The following is a 21,786-nucleotide window of genomic DNA, read 5'->3' as shown; positions in this document are numbered from 1 at the left end:
CAGCAGATTCAGGGAGTCCCCCCCCCCCCCATTACATACCAGACTGGGGGTCCTTGTGCACCCTCATTGCATCCCAAATTTAGGAGATCCTTGTGTGCCGCACTCTAACCCTGACTCAGGTGGTCTCTGCTCCTGTTATTACTCCATAGACTTGGGGGGGGTCTCTGTGCCCCCAACTACACCCCAAGCTCAGAGAGTCTCTGCAAACTCTGTTACACCCTAGGCTCAGTGAGTCCCTGTGCACCCCATTATACCCCAAACTCAGAGGCTCCATGTGCACCCCATTACACCCCAGCTACAGAAGCTCCCTGTGCACCCCAATCCACCCCCGACCTAGAGGCTTCCTGTGCACCCCATTATACCCCAAACTCAGAGGCTCCATGTGAATCCCATTGCACCCCAGATAAAGAGGCTCCCTGTGCACCCCATTACACCCCAGACTCAGAGGCTCCCTGTGCAAAACAGTACACTGCAGACTCAGAGGCTCCCTGTGCACCCCATTACACCCCAGACTCAGAGGCTCCCTGTGCAAAACAGTACACCGCAGACTCAGAGGCTCCCTGAGCACTCCATTACACCCCAGACTCAGAGGCTCCCTGTGCAAAACAGTACACCGCAGACTCAGAGGGTCTCTGTGCACCCCATTACATCAGACTCAGAGACTCCCTGTGCACCCCATTACACCACAGACTCAGAGGATCCCTGGGCACCCCATTACACCCCAGACTCAGAGGGTCTCTGTGCACCCCATTACACCCCAGACTCAGAGGGTCTCTGTGCACCCCATTACATCAGACTCAGAGACTCCCTGTGCACCCCATTACACCCCAGACTCAGAGGATTCCTGGGCACCCCATTACACCACAGACTCAGAGGCTCCCTGTGTACCCCATTATACCCCAAACTCAGAGGCTCCATGTGAATCCCATTACACCCCAGATACAGAGGCTCCCTGTGCACCCCATTACACCCCAGACTGTGCACCTCATTACACCTCAGACTCAGAGAATCCCTGGGCACCCCATTACACCCCAGACTCAGAGAATCCCTGGGCACCCCATTACACCCCAGACTCAGAGAATCCCTGGGCACCCCATTCATCTTCTCTCCAGTCATCTCCATCCCCAACTCCCGCGAATAGAGATTTGGCCATGGTCAGACGTCTTGCTGCACAAATCCCTTCCCGACACACAATGTGCGAAATATCCGCCTGGAAATACTTCTCTTCTTACTTAGGAAAGTCTGTGCACAGAACCCAAATGCTGGGGGTGGGAGTGCTCTGCTCTGATAGGCTGCTGTCCAGGCAGGAGGGCAGAGGGGAGGAGCCAGGCTCAGTCTAAAGGCAAAATTGGGATGTGAAAGCAGCAGAGAAGAGAAAGGCAGAGAACCCTTTCCATCCTTCCACCCTGCAAGAGTCCTTCCATCCTTCCACCCTGCAAGAGTCCTTCTATCCTTCCACCCTGCAAGAGTCCTTCCATCCTTCCACCCTGCAAGAGTCCTTCCATCCTTCCACCCTGCAAGAGTCCTTCCATCCTTCCACCCTGCAAGAGTCCTTCTATCCTTCCACCCTGCAAGAGTCCTTCTATCCTTCCACCCTGCAAGAGTCCTTCCATCCTTCCACCCTGCAAGAGTCCTTCCACCCTGCAAGAGTCCTTCCATCCTTCCACCCTGCAAGAGTCCTTCCATCCTTCCACCCTGCAAGAGTCCTTCCATCCTTCCACCCTGCAAGAGTCCTTCCACCCTACAAGAGTCCTTCCATCCTTCCACTCTGCAAGAGTCCCTCCATCCTTCCACCCTACAAGAGTCCTTCCACCCTGCCAGAGTCCCTTCCACCCTGCAAGAGCCTGTCCCGGGTCCTGGGGTGTGCGGAGACCCCTCTGGGGTCCACCATTCAGTTGGTGAGTTTTTGTTCTACAAAAGTCTAATACTCTCTATTCAACATTATAAAATGTATCTTTAATAAGAGGGAAATATCCTGTATAGAGGCTGTGCTGAGACTTGTAGTTCCTCCAAACCTGTATGACTCCGGGGGGGGGGGGGGCTCCTATGTGTCCTCTATGGTGTGCAGCACCCCCCCCCCATCCCATATTCAGATCCAACCTGTGCACAACAGCTGCCTCCTGTCCTCTGCACAGCCTCTGTATTAGAAGTTCTACCTCTTTTTATTAGTAGAGGTCTCTCTGTATTAGGATGTGTCTCTTTATTGGGATTTTTCTCCTTGTATTGGGATTTGGCTCTCAGTATTGGGATTTTTCTCCTTGTATTGGGATTTTTCTCCTTGTATTGGGATGTGGCTCTCTGTATTGGGATTTGACTCTCTGTATTGGGATGTGGCTCTCAGTATTGGGATTTGGCTCTCAGTATTGGGATGTGGCTCTCAGTATTGGGATTTGACTCTCTGTATTGGAATTTGGCTCTCAGTATTGGGATTTGACTCTCTGTATTGGGATGTGGCTCTCTGTATTGGGATTTGGCTCTCAGTATTGAGATTTGGCGCTCTGTATTGGAGGTTGGGACTGGTCTAGTTGGGGATTATTTCTCTGCCTCTTCATGTTGGGACAGGCCGGATCTGCAGGAATGTCTTGTGTGAGGAAATGTTATTGTGCGGCTCTGATCAGGGACGGGATGTGGGATTCAGCAGGAGGGACTGATGGGCTAGTGCAGAGTCAGTGACCTGGTCCCTTAGTGGTGGGGGACTGTCTGGGTTGGGAGTCAGCCAAGGATAGGCAGGACTCCGGGGACAGAGAGCTGATCTATGAAGTCATTGGAGGACAGTTGGCTGGGAATCATTCGGTTATTTTTTTTATTCAATCCAATAACCAGACTTACGTCTGCACTGATAATGGGGAACTGGAGGGAAATTTCCAGCATGGCCGTCCCCTGATCGGCTTTCCCCTCTTCATCACAGATCGGCCAAATTAGGAACAGATTGGAAACTTGTACTGAAGTCCTGGAGGTGGTGGGATTTTCTTTTCATTTTCTCCTTCAGTCATGTTGTCCGGGTTCATCTGTTGGGTCTCTCCAAGCATTGGCCAGAATCCCCAACATCTACAGGTACCCTGGCTGGTTCCATCCACTCACCCCAGGAGCTTGCCATCTACTTCACTCACATGCTGCCTGGTATATGTTGGTGGAGTGCTGGACCCCGGTGTAGACGGAAGGTAGAAGAATCAAATTCCTAGAGGTGGCCAGTGCAGCCAGGAGAGTCCAGGATGAGAGTCCAGGAGGAGAGTCCAGGAGGAGAGTCCAGGAAGAATTTCATTTCACCACACAGGATTGGAAAGTCAACACGTTTCGGGGGCTCAAAACTCCTGCCTTCCTCAGGGATCCCAAAATAATCCGGGGCACCACGCTGTCTAATGATTAGGGATTCCCGATGAAGAGGTTTTGAGCTCCTGAAACTTGTTGTATTTTCGATTTTGTGCCATGAAATAAAATTCTTCCTGGGCTTACTCAAACTTTGTGCCACTTTCATCCTTAAAATCAAAAAGTCAACACGTTTCGGGGGCCCAAAACTCCCGCCTTCCTCAGGGATCCCAAAATAATCCGGGGCACCACGCTGACAGTCTGATGGTCTGAGATCTCGGATGAAGAGGGAGTTTGGAGTCCCCAAAACACGTTGGAGGTTCAGTTTTGTGCCACAAAATAAAATTCTTTCTGAGCTTGCCCAAAGTGTGTTCCGTGCAGCCTGGCACTGAGTCACCAACGGGGGCAGGAAATGGAGCAAATCCTGTATGGGGGGCAGGAAGTGATAGATGACATGACAGAGATATGAGTAAGAGAAGTAATATACCCCCCGGGGATGAGAGTCACTCAGAGTATCACATAGAATATAAAGCACATGTGATCATATGATTACCATCATCAGACAGACAAGGCGGCAAAACGCCAAACTCAAGGATGCACATTGTTACTACAAGTCATGGACACACATTGTTACATTGTTACTACAAGTCATGGACACACATTGATACTACAAGTCATCATCCCAAATCGTTACTACAAGTCATCATCCTAAATCGTTACTACAAGTCATCATCCTAAATCGTTACTACAAGTCATGGACACACATTGTTACATTGTTACTACAAGTCATGGACATATGTTGTTACATTGATACTACAAGTCATCATCCCAAATCATTACTACAAGTCATGGACACACATTGTTACATTGTTACTACAATTCATCATCCCAAATCCTTACTACACGTCATCATCCCAAATTGCATGGACACACATTGTTACTACAAGTCATGGACACACATTGCTACATTGTTACTACAAGTCATCATCCCAAATTGTTACTACAAGTCATGGACATACATTGTTCATTCTGCTCATAGTGACCACGGCAGATGTGTCTTTGTACCACGTGGAGCCCAGGATGGGAAGTCACCAGAACTCTCCCATGTACAGGTTCCCAAGATTCAATATGAACTCAGAATATCACAGAGGTCAGGATACCAATTTTTTTTGAGACCTTGCGGGGTCTCCTCGGTGCTCACTAAGTTGTCTTAAAAAAGAGAGGACCCTGCGAGGTGCCGCAACATCGGCATCTGGACCTCTGTGACATCACCGCCATAAGTCTTGGTAATGCATACTTGGAGTTCTGGTGACTTCCTACCCCACTGATAGTACCGACACGCCGGACTCGGCCGATTATCGCTGCAATTCATACATAGGAAGCAGCCATGACTGCGGTGAGCCGAGTCACAGACTGGGCATCATACAATCAAGTTGCATGCAGGAGCATCAAGGCATGTGATCAAGGTGCACTGGGGCAGATGGTTAAGTTGCATGGAGGCATACCAAGGTAGAGGGCGATTTGCTCAGAGAATAAGTGCAGGAACTCCCCCCTTCTGAGTCACCCCTTGTTTCCGCTCCCCTTACACACCTCCGAGCACCTTCTCTTGGTTCCTACCCCTACCCACCTCCGAGCCCTGTCCCTTGGTTCCTACCCCTACCCACCTCCGAGCACCGTCCCTTGGTTCCTACCCCTACCCACCTCCGAGCAGCGTCCCTTGGTGCCTACCCCTACCCACCTCCGAGCACCGTCCCTTGGTTCCTACCCCTACCCACCTCCGAGCACCGTCCCTTGGTTCCTACCCCTACCCACCTCCGAGCACCACCCCTTGGTTCCTACCCCTACCCACCTCCGAGCACCGTCCCTTGGTTCCTACCACTACCCACCTCCGAGCACCGTCCCTTGGTGCCTACCCCTACCCACCTCCGAGCACCGTCCCTTGGTGCCTACCCCTACCCACCTCCGAGCAGCGTCCCTTGGTTCCTACCCCTACCCACCTCCGAGCAGCGTCCCTTGGTGCCTACCCCTACCCACCTCCGAGCACCACCCCTTGGTTCCTACCCCTACCCATCTCCGAGCAGCGTCCCTTGGTGCCTACCCCTACCCACCTCCGAGCACCGTCCCTTGGTTCCTACCCCTACCCACCTCCAAGCACCACCCCTTGGTTCCTACCCCTACCCACCTCCGAGCACCACCCCTTGGTTCCTACCCCTACCCACCTCCGAGCACCGTCCCTTGGTTCCTTACCCCTACCCACCTCCGAGCACCGTCCCTTGGTTCCTTACCCCTACCCACCTCCGAGCACCGTCCCTTGGTTCCTTACCCCTACCCACCTCCGAGCACCGTCCCTTGGTTCCTTACCCCTACCCACCTCCGAGCACCGTCCCTTGGTGCCTACCCCTACCCACCTCCGAGCACCGTCCCTTGGTGCCTACCCCTACCCACCTCCGAGCACCGTCCCTTGGTGCCTACCCCTACCCACCTCCGAGCACCGTCCCTTGGTGCCTACCCCTACCCACCTCTGAGCACCGTCCCTTGGTGCCTACCCCTACCCACCTCTGAGCACCGTCCCTTGGTGCCTACCCCTACCCACCTCTGAGCACCGTCCCTTGGTGCCTACCCCTACCCACCTCTGAGCACCGTCCCTTGGTGCCTACCCCTACCCACCTCTGAGCACCGTCCCTTGGTGCCTACCCCTACCCACCTCCGAGCACCGTCCCTTGGTGCCTACCCCTACCCACCTCCGAGCACCGTCCCTTGGTGCCTACCCCTACCCACCTCTGAGCACCGTCCCTTGGTGCCTACCCCTACCCACCTCTGAGCAACGTTCCTTGGTGCCTACCCCTACCCACCTCCGAGCACCGTCCCTTGGTGCCTACCCCTACCCACCTCCGAGCACCGTCCCTTGGTGCCTACCCCTACCCACCTCCGAGCACCGTCCCTTGGTGCCTACCCCTACCCACCTCCGAGCACCGTCCCTTGGTGCCTACCCCTACCCACCTCCGAGCACCGTCCCTTGGTGCCTACCCCTACCCACCTCTGAGCACCGTCCCTTGGTGCCTACCCCTACCCACCTCTGAGCACCGTCCCTTGGTGCCTACCCCTACCCACCTCTGAGCACCGTCCCTTGGTGCCTACCCCTACCCACCTCCGAGCAACGTTCCTTGGTGCCTACCCCTACCCACCTCCGAGCAACGTTCCTTGGTGCCTACCCCTACCCACCTCCCCGTGCTGCTCCTTTTACAGAGCCAAGTACAATTTTGTATGGAATTTCTTAATGATTACAAGAAAAGCAGTAAAATAGATCCCCTGCAGCCAGCAACAATAGCCCCACTCCAGAAACAGTAGATTCTCTCAGCAACAATGGACCCCTGCAACAAAATACCACCCCAGCAATAACACCCCCCAGCAGCAACAACAGATCTTCCCTGAACAGTAGATGCCTTCCAGCAACAAGTGATCTTCAACAACTGTAGATCTATCTCCAACAACAATAGACCACCAAGCAAAAATAGATCCATCCAGTGACAATAGATCCCCCAGCAGCCAGCATCAATAGACCCTCCAGTACACCCCAGCACCCCTTGCCATTACATACATTCAGTGCTGGAGGCGCCAGAACTGTGTTCCCCCCACATTCCCCCTGAAAAAAAGCCCTGCCAAGGCATGGGATCAAGTTGCATGTAGGTACACTTAGGACCACTAATACGTTGCATGCAACCATACTGAGGCCCATGATTAAGTTGCATGCAGGCGAACCAAGGCATGTGATGTCGGTACACTTAGGACTACTATTAAGTTGAATGCAAGTTCCATGTAGACATGCCAAGGCTGTGGTCAAGTTCCATGTAGGTGCACCTAGACCCAATATTAAGTTGTATGCAGGTACATCAAAGCATGTGATTAGGTTGCATGTAGACATACCACGGCATGTGATCGAGTTGCATATACTGCATATAGTAGGTGCACTTAGGACCACTATTAAGTTGCATGGAGGCCCACAATCAAGTTCCATGTAGGCATGCCAGGCTGTGATCAGGTTCCATGTAGGTGCACCTAGGACCACTAGTAAGTTGCAGGCAGGTGCACTGTGGCCCATAGTCATGTTCCATGTAGGCATACCAAGGCTATGATCAGGTTCCATGTAGGTGCACTTAGGACCACTATTAAGTTGCATGCAGGCCTACGGTGGCCCATAGTAACGTTCCATGTAGACCTATCAAGGCATGTGATCGAGTTGCATATACTGCATATTGCTCATAGTAGGTGCACTTAGGACCACTATTAAGTTGCATGGAGGACCACAATCAAGTTCCATGTAGGCATGCCAACGCTGTGATCAGGTTCCATGTAGGTGCACCTAGGACCACTAGTAAGTTGCAGGCAGGCGCACTGTGGCCCATAGTCATGTTCCATGTAGGCATACCAAGGCTATGATCAAATTCCATGTAGGTGCACTTAGGACCGCTATTAAGTTGCATGGAGGACCACAATCAAGTTCCATGTAGGCATGCCAACGCTGTGATCAGGTTCCATGTAGGTGCACCTAGGACCACTATTAAGTTGCAGGCAGGTGCACTGAGGCCCATAGTCATGTTCCATGTAGGCATACCAAAGCTGTGATATAATTCCATGTAGGTGCACCTAGGACTACTATTAAGTTGCACACAGGCACACCAAGGCCCACAAAAAAGGTGCATGCAGGCAAACCAAGGTTTGGGATGTGCATGCACTTAGGACCACTATTAAGTTGAATGCAGGCCTACGGTGGCCCACATTCAAGTTCCATGTAGACCTATCAAGGCATGTGATCGAGTCACATATACTGCATATTGCTCATAGTAGGTGCACCTAGGACCACTATTAAGTTGCATGGAGGCCCACAATCAAGTTCCATGTAGGCATACCAGGCTGTGATCAAGTTCCATGTAGACCTATCAAGGCATGTGATCGAGTCGCATATACTGCATATTGCTCATAGTAGGTGCACTTAGGACCACTATTAAGTTGCATGCAGGCACTCGGTGGCCCATAGTTACGTTCCGTGTAGGCATACCAAGGTATGTGATCGGATTCCATGTAGGTGCACCTACAGTAGGACCACTAGTAAGTTGCATGCAGGCACGCCAAGACCCAGAAATAAGTTGCATGCAGGCACGCCAAGGTTTGTGATGTGCATGCACTTAGGACCACTATTAAGTTGCATGGAGACCCACAATCAAGTTCCATGTAGGCATACCAGGCTGTGATTGGGTTCCATGTAGGTGCACTTAGGACCACTATTAAGTTGCACGCAGGCACACCTAGGACCACTATTAAGTTGCATGCAGGCACTTGGTGGCCCACAATCAACTTCCATGTAGGCATACCAGGCTGTGATCAAGTTCCATGTACATGCACTTAGGACCACTATTAAGGTGCACGCAGGCCCTCGGTGGCCCACAATCAAGTTCCATGTAGGCATACCAGGCTGTGATTGGGTTCCATGTAGGTGCACTTAGGACCACTATTAAGTTGCATGGAGGCCCACAATCGGGTTCCATGTAGGCAAACCAGGCTGTGATCAGGTTCCATGTACATGCACTTAGGACCACTATTAAGGTTGTACGCAGGCCCTCGGTGGCCCATAGTCCCGCTCCATATCAGCATCCCAAGGCATGCGATCAGGTGGCACGCGGGCCCTTGGTGGCCCATAGTCCCGCTCTATGTCGGCATCCCAAGGCATGCGGTCAGGTTGCATGCAGGCGCAGCGTAGTGGGGGCCCCGCAGTCTGCAGGCTCAGAACAAAGCCACGCACACACAGATGTTTAGCAGATGGGGAGAGCAATGTGCAGCCAAAGCAAACAGAAGGCGGGGAGGGAGGCGGCAGGGAGAGGGTTAATGGGCTGTGGGTGTCCGGGCCGCCTCAGGCAGTGTGCAGGCTCCTGCCTGTCCCCTCTGTGTGTACAGGGAAGGGGGGGTTGGTTGTAGAATATGAATGAGACTGCCCTCCTTTCTTTGCCTTGTGCCTGGGGGGATGTATTCCTCTCCCCATACCCCCTCCCAGTGCTGTCGGGCGTGTGCCAAGGATTTGGGGCGTGCAGCGAGCCCCCTCGCCCACTGCCAGAACCAGCTCCTTCATGTCATGTTCCAGCTCGCCTACCGCCTTGAACGAAACCGCGCGGAGCGCCTGGCGGGGAGCGTAGGCGTGCGGGCTCCTAATGCAGCAGACGATTCAAGGAGGGAATATTGTGACACCTAGACGGATGTATAGATTCATTGTACGTGTGTGTGATTATTGTACCGGTCTGGAATTCTCACGTCTTTTCCTTTCTCTTCCCCGCAGTGTATGAGGGAATCCGCTTCTGCCGCACGAATGGAGTGCATGTTCCGCGTCCTGCATGACCTGAAACGCTCCGCGCCTCCCCCGTCTCCTCCCGCTGCGGAGTCGGCTCCCCCCCCCACCCGCAGGCCGGTGAAACGTGACATCCGCTCTTCCCACCGCACCTCCGACCTGTCCGAGGCGGACTCCGCCTGCTGCACGGATCTACCCAACGACGTGTCGACGGCGAGCTGCGCTCAGCGCGGCCTGGAATGGGACTCTGGCTACTCGGAGGTTTCGGGGAGCTCCCTGCGAGGGGAGGAAGAGGAGGAGGACGTCGAAGAGGAAGAACAGAGGCCGGCTCCACCCGTGCTGCGCAGACACAACGTGCCGCCATGTTCACGTTTGGCTTCGGGGGGATTGCTGCGTAACAGACAAGGGAGAGTGCGCCCCAAATCCACGTCAGACGTTTGCCTGGAACAATGGGGGGGCATCGGAATGGCGGGGGGCATCGGCTCCCAGGACTGGACGGGCTGCCTGCTGTCCCAGAGCCGCAGCCGCCAACCGTTGGTTCTCGGGGACAATAGTTTCGCCGATCTGGTCAAGCAGTGGATGGACCTTCCGGAAAACGGCGAGGAGGAGGACCGGCGGACTCGGTGGCTGAATAAGCCCCACGGCTTCCTCATCAGCCTGTCTGGGAACGTCAAGAAACGCCTGGGCAACATGTCGCGGACTCGCGAGCGGCCGGAGCAAGAGGCCGCCAAACGCCTCTCCTGCCCTCAGCTGGGCTGCCGCCCGCTCTCGCCCTTCTACCACCAATCCCTCTCCAACATCTCAGAGGCCTCGACGGGAATGCTGCACTGCCGCAGCCGGCAGCCAATCATATGCAGCGACGGTTCTGGCTTTTTTTGAGACGGACGCACGCACGCTGTGTATATACTGTAGATAGATGTACAGATTTTATATTATTGTATTTTTATAATTATTATTATTTTTATTTTTTTTTATTTTACAATAAACCGGCCTTTTATTTTCAGAACGCCGTGTGTGCTCCTTGTATGCCGTGTCCCCTGCGGAAGGGGGACAATGACAGAAGACGGCGGTGATCTAATTAATGAGGGTCCCAGCAGGAATGTTCATCCCTTGTCAGTACACAACCCCCCCCCCCCATCTCCCTCTTGTCATGTAAATGTGGAGCTGGGCTGGAGACACACGCTCCTACATATGTTAACGGTGCACACGGGGCTCCCAGATGGTGTCTGCTGAGGACATTCCCCACATGGGAGAAAAATAGATTTTAAAAATATTCTTCCCAAATATATTGACATATACTTGAAATACTACAATTTTGGCCGTATTCCATATATTTCAAAATATACTTCAATAAATATATATATATATATATATATATATATACACAGTATTTTTTTTGTACTTCTGAAGCAGATTTAACAAAATGCTTTCAGGGAAAAACCTTATTTTTTAATATATATATATACGCATACTGCATGTTGAAATGTGTTTTTATTACAAAATATATGAAAAATATTTTTAAAAATACATTTCAAATATACAGTGGGGATGGAAAGTTTGGGCACCCCAGCTAAAAATTTGTAATAATGTGCATAAAGAAGCCAAGGAAAGATGGAAAAATCTCCAAAAGGCATCAAATTACAGATTAGACATTCTTATAATATGTCAACAAAAGTTAGATTTTATTTCCATCATTTACACTTTCAAAATAACAGAAAACAAAAAAATGGCGTCTGCAAAAGTTTGGGCCCCCTGCAGAGTTAATATCTTGTACTGTCCCCTTTGGCAAGTATCACAGCTTGTAAACGCTTTTTGTAGCCAGCCAAGAGTCTTTCAATTCTTGTTTGAGGTATCTTTGCCCATTCTTCCTTACAAACGTCTTCCAGTTCTTTGAGATTTCTGGGCTGTCTGTCACGCACGGCTCTTTTAAGGTCTATCCATAGATTTTCAATTATGTTGAGGTCAGGAGATTGTGAAGGCCATGGCAAAACCTTCAGTTTACGCCTCTTGATGTAATCCCCCGTGGATTTCGAGGTGTGTTTAGGATCATTATCCATTTGTAGAAGCCATCCTCTCTTTAACTTCAGCTTTTTCACAGATGGCATCAAGTTACCTTCCAAAATTTGCTGAAATTTTATTGAATCCATTTTTCCTTCTACTCGTGAGATGTTCCCTGTGCCACTGGCTGCAACACAACCCCAAAGCATGATTGATCCAACCCCATGCTTAACAATTGGACAGAGGTTCTTTTCATTAAATTCTGTGCCCCTTCTTCTCCAAACGTACCTTTCTTCATTCCGGCCAAAAAGTTAAATTTTAACCTCATCGGTCCACAGAACTTGTTTCCAAAATGCATCAGGCTTGTCTATATGTTCGTTTGCAAAGTTCAAACGATGATTTTTGTGGTGAGGACGTAGAAGAGGTTTTCTTCTGATGACTCTTCCATGAAGACCATATTTGTACAAGTATCTCTTTATAGTGGAATAGTGTACCACAACTCCAGTGTCTGCCAGATCTTTCTGGAGGGATCGTGCAGTCAAACGTGGGTTTTGAATTGTTTTTCTCACAATCCTGTGAGCTGTTCTGTCTGATATTTTTCTTGGTCTTCCAGATCTTGCTTTAACTTCCACTGTTCCTGATGACTGCCATTTCTTAATTACATTCCGAACATAGGATATTGACATCTGAAAACGCTTTGCTATCTTCTTATAGCCTTCTCCAGCTTTGTGAGCGTCAACTATTTTCAGTTTCAGTTTTCTAGACAACTGCTTAGAAGAACCCATGGTGCTGATTGTTGGGGCAAGGTCAGATTTAAAACCTTTGAGCTTGACATCACCTGGTCTTCCCAGACGATGATTGAGAACAATCCATGACACTGGCAGGTCTCAGCTTGGCAAAGGGGGCAGTGCAGGCTATAAATTCTGCAGGGTGCCCAAACTTTTGCAGACGCCATTTTTTTGTTTTCTGTTATTTTGAAAGTGTAAATGATGGAAATAAAATCTAACTTTTGTGGACATATTATAAGAATGTCTAATCGGTAATTTGATGCCTTTTGGAGATTTTTCCATCTTTCCTTGGCTTCTTTATGCACATTAATACAAATTTTTAGCTGGGGTGCCCAAACTTTCGATCCCCACTGTACTGTATATATATATATTTTTTTTAAATATATCTATTATATAAAAATGCATTCTTTTGATTTTTTTTAACATAAAAAAGTAATTTTATATTTTTACATACCGGTATATTTGTAAATGCATTCCAAAAATGTAGATATTTCTTTTTAAAGACATACAGTATATTTGAAATGTATTTTTAAAAATATTTTTCATATATTTTGTAATAAAAACATTTCAACATGCAGTATGTGTAATATATATATATATATATATATACACACACATATACACACACACACATATATATATATATATATATATATATATATATAATGTATGTGTGTATGTATATATATGTGTGTGTATATATATATATATATATATATATTACACATACTGCATGTTGAAATGTTTTTATTACAAAATATATTTTTAAAAATACATTTCAAATATACTGTATGTCTTTAAAAATATCTACATTTTTGGAATGCATTTACAAATATATGTAAAAATATAAAATTACTTTTTTATGTTAAAAAAATCTGAAGAATATATTTTTATATAATAGATATATGTAAAAAAATATATATATACAGTATATTTGAAATGTATTTTTAAAAATATTTTTCATATATTTTGTAATAAAAACGCATTTCAACATGCAGTATGTGTGTGTGTGTATATATGTATGTGTATATGTGTATGTATGTATATGTGTGTGTGTGTATATGTGTATATATATATATATATATATATATATATATATACACTTTGTGTTGAAATGTGTTTTTATTACAAAATATCTGAAACATATTTTTAAAAATACATTTCAAATATACTGTATGTCTTTAAAAATATTTCCATTTCCATTTCTATATCTATCTGTCTATGTACATATATATATAATATATTTATTAAAATATATTGAATATGGCCAAAATTGTATATGTCAATATATTTGGGAAGAATATTTTAAAAATATATTTAAAATATATATTTTTTCCACATGGTTCAGCTCCACTAATAAGCATTTCACAGGAGCTGCATCTTCCCTGATATGTGATAATTGTGTGGCGTCACCTCCTCGGGGGGCCGCAGTCGGGGATGATTATTCCTCCGATTATAAAATGGTAGGGTTGGGTGGACTTGTCCCGGGTCACTCATCAATGCAGAAAGTTTGGCGTTTAAGGGCTCATTCAGACGTTGACAAGGACGGCTGCTCCTCTGAAAAGCAATCCATGCCCAGATCACTTTTCAGAGATGTTTGACAGGCAGTGTGTGGAGGTGATCTGTTGCCTCCTCACCACCTGATTTAACCCTGTACATGCTACACCACAGAGCCGCAATCACAGGCAATGCACACAATCGCAGGGCGGTCCCCGTAAACCTACATTTGGTTATATTTATGTGTCAGTAAAACCAAGCAGTTGAGCCGCGGTTTTACTATCCCTGCCTGAACAGTGACACGCATGATTTATCAGCAAAATAAAGCACGGAGATATGGATGGAGGAGGGAGTTTGAATATTAAAAATGAATTACAGTGGATATAAAAAGTCTACACGCCCCCCGGGTAAAATGTCAGGTTTCTGTGATATAAAAAAAAAATGAGACAAAGATAAATCATTTCAGAACTTTTTTCACCTTTAGCTCGAGCTCACACTGATGTGGTCTGAAATTCGCAGCGTTGTCAGTGCGAATTCCGCATCACAGTTGCGCCCTGTTCATGCGAACCGCTGCGGGTGTGTATTAAGTTAACGATTCCCCCAAAAGCGGTCCGCAAAATGCAGTGCGATGTGTAGAATCGGATCACATAGGTATGAATACCCATGCGATCCGATTCTAGTGCGGACCCAAAAAAAGGGTCCTGCACCTGGCAGTGCAGGAGCGGGTTGCCGTTCATAAACGGCACCCGCCATTTGGGACTGTGTGCACTCCCTGGGAGCACGTGGCATCACAATCCGGTGCCCACTGTGTGAGGTCCCGATCATGTGATCACTGATTGGCCAATCAGTGATCACATGCAGAGTAGTAAGCAAGATGTCACTTCTGACATCATTGCTTACTACGTGTGAAATCTGTGAATGATCACAGAGGTCACATGGTACAGAGCTATTCACAACAGCCTTGTACCATGTGACAAGCTGTGACCAATCACAGCTCTCACAGTATTTCTCAATGGCTGCAAGAATGCAGCCAGAGAGAAGGAGAAATGATTGATGTTACAGCCTTTATGGGTGTAAAAGCAATCAAAAAAAAAATCTTTATTACCCCCCACAAGTTGTGCAGTGTCACTATGGTGACACTGTACTGCTAGGGTGACAGTATGTTAAAAAAAAACATAAATAACAATATAAAAAAATAAAAAATGTAAAAAAATTTTTTGGAAAAATAATTTTTGGTTATAAACTCATTTGGGTTATTTTTTTTTACTAAAAAGATAATTGAATAAATTGTGGCCAAGATTTATGAAGAAAGATTATTTATTTGCAAAATGTTATAAGAAAAACACTTTTTTTCAAAGTAAAAGTGGGGGGAAAGTGACCGGACTGGAAGGGGGGTGAAAGTGTCCGGACTGGAAGGGGGGTGAAAGTGTCCGGACTGGAAGGGGGGGAAAGTGTCCGGACTAGAAGGGGGGGAAAGTGTCCGGACTGGAAGGGGGGTGAAAGTGTCCGGACTGGAAGGGGGGGAAAGTGTCCCGACTGGAAGGGGGGTGAAAGTGTCCGGACTGGAAGGGGGGGAAAGTGTCCGGACTGGAAGGGGGGGGAAGAGTCCGGACTGGAAGGGGGTGAAAGTGTCCGGACTGGAAGGGGGGCGGAAAGTGTCCGGACTGGAAGGGGGGGGAAGTGTCCGGACTGGAAGGGGGGGGGAAGTGTCCGGACTGGAAGGGGGTGAAAGTGTCCGGACTGGAAGGGGGGTGGAGGTGTCCGGACTGGAAGAGGGGAAAAGCGCCCGGACTGGAAGGGGGGGAAAGCGTCCGGACCAGAAGGGGGGGAAGATGTCTGGATCGGAAGGGGGGGAAAGTCTCTGGACCGGAAGGGGGGGAAAGTGTCCGGACTGGAAGGGGGGGAAGTCTCTGGACTGGAAGGGGGGTGGGGGGAAGTGTCCGCACCGGAAGGGGGGGGGATGTGTCCGGACCGGAAGGGGGGGGAAGTGTCCGGACTTGAAGTGCTTAAAGATGTGAGATTTCCAAACAACTTGTCAGATCTCTTCATCAGGAATCATACAATGGTGTCACTGGGCAGGGAATCCCGAGACTCCAAAAGCCACAACGCAGGAGAAGGATCTTTCATTTTTAGCCGTGTGACTGTTTTGTTTCCAATCTCATTGGACGCCGCTGAAAATAACTGTCACTTTTTTTTGTAAAACAAGGACGATTATTCTGCTGCGTTTGCTTCGGGAGTTGAACCTGGAATGTGTTACTTTTCCTTGGAACTTGCATCTTTAATACCAATACAATAATCACCGGGACGTCGGGCTTTCTGTAGTTGTGAGAATGGAAGGGTTTCTCCCAATGATCCCTGAAAAGGAAAAGAGACGAAAGTGAGAAGAAGAAATCTTCAGCCTTGCTATGAGAAGCCGTAATCCGCCTTTGTGGTGTCAGCAGATTCCAGGCAGATGAGCGCAGTAGATCCTCGGTGGGTTCCGGGAAGCGGCACCAATGTGTATTCTGTCAGTGCAGAGGGGCCACAGTGTCAGTGAGTGGGTGACCGGCTCAGGAGACTTCATGAATTATCTATTAACCCCTCTCCCGCTAATATATGGACCCCCCCCCCCACCCCCACACACAATGGGCCACCCCTCCCTATAGGGTATTCAAAGTAAAAATCTGTCTTTTCCATACTCCGTACACAAGACAGACATGGCTGATCTCATCGAACTGTCCAATCAGATCCTCTGGTTTATAGACCGGATACATCCTAAATATAGAACCATTTATCCAACTGTCCAATCAGAGCCTCTGGTTTATAGACTGGATACGTCCTAAATATAGAGCCATTTATCCAACCGTCCAATCAGAGCCTCTGGCTTGTAGACCGGATACATCCTAAATATAGAACAATTTATCCAACCGTCCAATCAGAGCCTCTGGTTTATTGACCGGATACATCCTAAATATAGAACCATTTATCCAACCGTCCAATCAGAGCCTCTGGTTTGTAGACCGGATACATCCTAAATATAGAACCATTTATCCAACCGTCCAATCAGAGCCTCTGGTTTATAGACTGGATACGTCCTAAATATAGAAACATCCAACCGTCCAATCAGAGCCTCTGGTTTATAGACCGGATACGTCCTAAATATAGAACCATTTATCCAACCGTCCAATCAGAGCCTCTGGTTTATAGACCGGATACATCCTAAATATAGAACCATTTATCCAACTGTCCAATCAGAGCCTCTGGTTTATAGACCGAATACATCCTAAATATAGAAACATCTAACTGTCCAATCGGAGCCTCTGGTTTATAGACCAGATACGTCCTAAATATAGAACCATTTATCCAACCGTCCAATCGGAGCCTCTGGTTTGTAGACCGGATACATCCTAAATATAGAGCCATTTTTCTAACCGTCCAATCGGAGCCTCTGGCTTGTAGACCGGATACATCCTAAATATAGAACAATTTATCCAACCGTCCAATCAGAGCCTCTGGCTTGTAGACCGGATACATCCTAAATATAGAACCATTTATCCAACCGTCCAATCGGAGCCTCTGGTTTATAGACCGGATACATCCTAAATATAGAACCATTTATCCAACCGTCCAATCAGAGCCTCTGGTTTGTAGACCGGATACATCCTAAATATAGAACCATTTATGCAACCGTCCAATCAGAGCCTCTGGTTTATAGACCGGATACGTCCTAAATATAGAAACATCCAACTGTCCAATCAGAGCCTCTGGTTTATAGACCGGATACGTCCTAAATATAGAACCATTTATCCAACCGTCCAATCAGAGCCTCTGGTTTGTAGACCGGATACATCCTAAATATAGAGCCATTTATCTAACCGTCCAATCGGAGCCTCTGGTTTGTAGACCGGATACATCCTAAATATAGAGCCATTTATCTAACCGTCCAATCAGAGCCTCTGGTTTGTAGACCGGATACGTCCTAAATATAGAACCATTTATCCAACCGTCCAATCGGAGCCTCTGGTTTGTAGACCGGATACATCCTAAATATAGAGCCATTTATCTAACTGTCCAATCAGAGCCTCTGGTTTGTAGACCGGATACATCCTAAATATAGAGCCATTTATCTAACTGTCCAATCAGAGCCTCTGGTTTGTAGACCGAATACATCCTAAATATAGAACCGGATCCAGGAGTAGCGCATGTTGTGTGTGGTATGTTATCCATTGGTCAGGCACTGGATGGTCGGATGTGGGGGGGATCCATCATGTTGGATGGTTGGATGTGGTGGGGCGGGGGTGGGGGGAGATCCATCATGTTGGATGGTTGGATGTGGTGGGGCGGGGGTGGGGGGGGGTCCATCATGTTGGATGGCTGGATGTGGTGGGGTGGGGGTGGGGGGGGATCCATCATGTTGAATGGTTGGATGTGGTGGGGCGGGGGTGGGATCCATCATGTTGGATGTGGTGGGGCGGGGGTGGGGAGGATCCATCATGTTGGATGGTTGGATGTGGTGGGGCGGGGGTGGGGGGGATCCATCATGTTGGATGGTCGGATTTGGTGGGGCGGGGTAGGGGGATCCATCATGTTGGATGGTTGGATGTGGTGGGGCGGGGGGGGGATGGGATCCATCATGTTGGACGGTTGGATGTGGTGGGGCGGATCCATCATGTTGGATGGTCGGATTTGGTGGGGTGGGGGTGGGGGGGGATCCATCATGTTGGATGTGGTGGGGCGGGGGGGGGGGGGGTGGGATCCATCATGTTGGACGGTTGGATGTGGTGGGGCGGATCCATCATGTTGGATGGTCGGATTTGGTGGGGTGGGGGTGGGGGGGGATCCATCATGTTGGATGGTTGGATGTGGTGGGGCGGGGGGGGGGTGGGATCCATCATGTTGGACGGTTGGATGTGGTGGGGCGGGGGTGGGGGGGATCCATCATGTTGGACGGTTGGATGTGGTGGGGCGGGGGTGGGATCCATCATGTTGGATGGTCGATTTGGTGGGGCGGGGGTGGGGGGGATCCATCATGTTGGATGGTTGGATGTGGAGGGGCGGGGGGGGGATCCATCATGTTGGATGGTTGGATGTGGAGGGGCGGGGGGGGGATCCATCATGTTGGATGGTTGGATGTGGAGGGGCGGGGGGGGGGATCCATCATGTTGGATGGTTGGATGTGGTGGGGCGGGGGGGGAGGGATCCATCATGTTGGATGTGGTGGGGCGGGGGGGGAGGGATCCATCATGTTGGATGTGGTGGGGCGGGGGTGGGGGGGATCCATCATGTTGGATGGTTGGATGTGGTGGGGCCGGGATCCATCATGTTGGACGGTTGGACACCTCTTGGTTTGGGTTTCACACCTCGGCCCCGGCTCTGCTCTCTGTCTCTATAATTAGGGGCCACAATGAGCTGCTTCCTGCTGCTGAGAGGTAATTACCCCGTGACAGGCCGGGAGATAAGGGGAAGAGCCAGGCCTGCTGTAGATAAGAGAGTCCACCAGGCACAGCGTACGGCACGGCGGAGCGATTATCTGCCATGGAACCCGCGCCCACCATACTTTATACTGCATTCCATCACATCTCCCATACTGACCGCATCGACTACACCGTACCGATACACTGACCGCATCGACTACACCGTACCGATACACTGACCGCATCGACTACACCGTACCGATACACTGACCGCATCGACTACACCGTACCGATACACTGACCGCATCGACTACACCGTACCGATACACTGACCGCATCGACTACACCGTACCGATACACTGACCGCATCGACTACACCGTACCGATACACTGACCGCATCGACTACACCGTACCGATACACTGACCGCATCGACTACACCGTACCGATACACTGACCGCATCGACTACACCGTACCGATACACTGACCGCATCGACTACACCGTACCGATACACTGACCGCATCGACTACACCGTACCGATACACTGACCGCATCGACTACACCGTACCGATACACTGACCGCATCGACTACACCGTACCGATACACAATACACTGACCACATCGACTACACCATACCGATACACTGACCGCATCGACTATACCGTACCGATACAGAATACACTGACCACATCGACTACACCATACCGATACACTGACCGCATCGACTACACCATACCGATACACTGACCGCATCGACTACACCGTACCGATACACTGACCGCATCGACTACACCGTACCGATACACTGACCGCATCGACTACACCGTACCGATACACTGACCGCATCGACTACACCGTACCGATACACTGACCGCATCAACTACACCGTACCGATACACTGACCTCATCGACTACACCGTACCGATACACTGACCGCATCGACTACACCGTACCGATACACTGACCACATCGACTACACCATACCGATACACTGACCGCATCGACTACACCGTACCGATACACTGACCGCATCGACTACACCTTACCGATACACTGACCGCATCGACTACACCATACCGATACACTGACCGCATCGACTACACCATACCGATACACTGACCGCATCCACTACACCGTACCGATACACTGACCGCATCGACTACACCATACCGATACACTGACCACATCGACTACACCATACCGATACACTGACCGCATCGACTTCGCCATACCGATACACTGACCGCATCGACTACGCCATACCGATACACTGACCGCATCGACTACGCCATACCAATACACTGACCGCACCGACTACTCCATACCGATACACTGACCGCACCGACTACGCCATACCGATACACTGACCGCATCGACTACGCCATACCGATACACTGACCGCATCGACTACACCGTACCGATACACTGACCGCATCGACTACACCATACCGATACACTGACCGCATCGACTACACCATACCGATACACTGACCGCATCGACTACACCATACCGATACACTGACCGCATCGACTACACCATACCGATACACTGACCGCATCGACTACACCATACCGATACACTGACCGCACCGACTACGCCATACTGATACACTGACCGCATCGACTACACCATACCGATACACGATACACTGACCGCATCGACTACGCCATACCGATACACTGACCGCACCGACTACACCGTACCGATACACTGACCGCATCGACTACACCATACCGATACACTGACCGCACCGACTACACCATACCGATACACTGACCGCATCGACTACACCATACCGATACACTGACCGCATCGACTACGCCATACCGATACACTGACCAGATCTACAGCCTGCCAATCCAAATCACTTTGAGAGGAGTGGAGAAAAGGAGAGAAAAAAGAGTAAGAAGGAAGAAAGAGAATGGGAAGAGGGAGAGAGAGGAGAAAAAAAAGGGAGGAAGGAAGAAGGGAAGAGCAATGAAAGGAAGGGAAAAAACAGAGAGCAAAGGAAAAAAGAGGGAAGGGAGGGAGGAAGGAAGGAAGGAAGGAAGGAAGGAAGGAAGGAAGGAAGGGAGGGAGGGAGGGAGGGAGGAAGGAAGGGAGGAAGGAAGGGAGGGAGGAAGGAAGAGAGGGAGGAAGGAAGGGAGGGGAGGGAGGGAGGAAGGAAGGGAGGGGAGGGGAGGGAGGAAGGAAGGAAGGAAGGAAGGAAGGAAGGAAGGGAAGAAGGAGGAAGGAAAGGAGGGAGGAAGGAAGGGAGGGGAGGGAGGAAGGAAGGAAGGAAGGAAGGGAGGGGAGGGAGGGGGGGGGGAGGAAGGGAGGGGAGGGAGGAAGGAAGGAAGGAAGGGAGGGAGGGAGGGAGGGAGGAAGGAAGGCAGGAAGGGAGGGAGGAAGGGAGGGGAGGGAGGGAGGGAGGAAGAGAGGGAGGAAGGAAGGGAGGGAGGGAGGGAGGAAGGGAGGGAGGGAGGCA

General features: G+C 49.5%; 1 pseudogene across 1 annotated transcript; it reads left to right on the top strand.

Moving 5' to 3' along the window:
- Window positions 1-1,356: 1,356 nt before the first annotated feature.
- LOC149427396 (PAK4-inhibitor inka1 pseudogene) lies at window positions 1,357-10,646 on the top strand (annotated as a pseudogene). The gene is made up of 2 exons (XR_016311292.1): window positions 1,357-1,898; window positions 9,632-10,646. The product of XR_016311292.1 is annotated as a PAK4-inhibitor inka1 pseudogene (transcript).
- Window positions 10,647-21,786: the final 11,140 nt, after the last annotated feature.

This window comes from Staurois parvus, unplaced genomic scaffold (genome assembly GCF_062004578.1).
Source record: "Staurois parvus isolate SC_StPar_1 unplaced genomic scaffold, SC_StPar_1.0 ptg003809l, whole genome shotgun sequence".
NCBI lineage: Eukaryota > Metazoa > Chordata > Amphibia > Anura > Ranidae > Staurois > Staurois parvus.
This window is presented reverse-complemented; position numbering and strand designations above follow the sequence as displayed.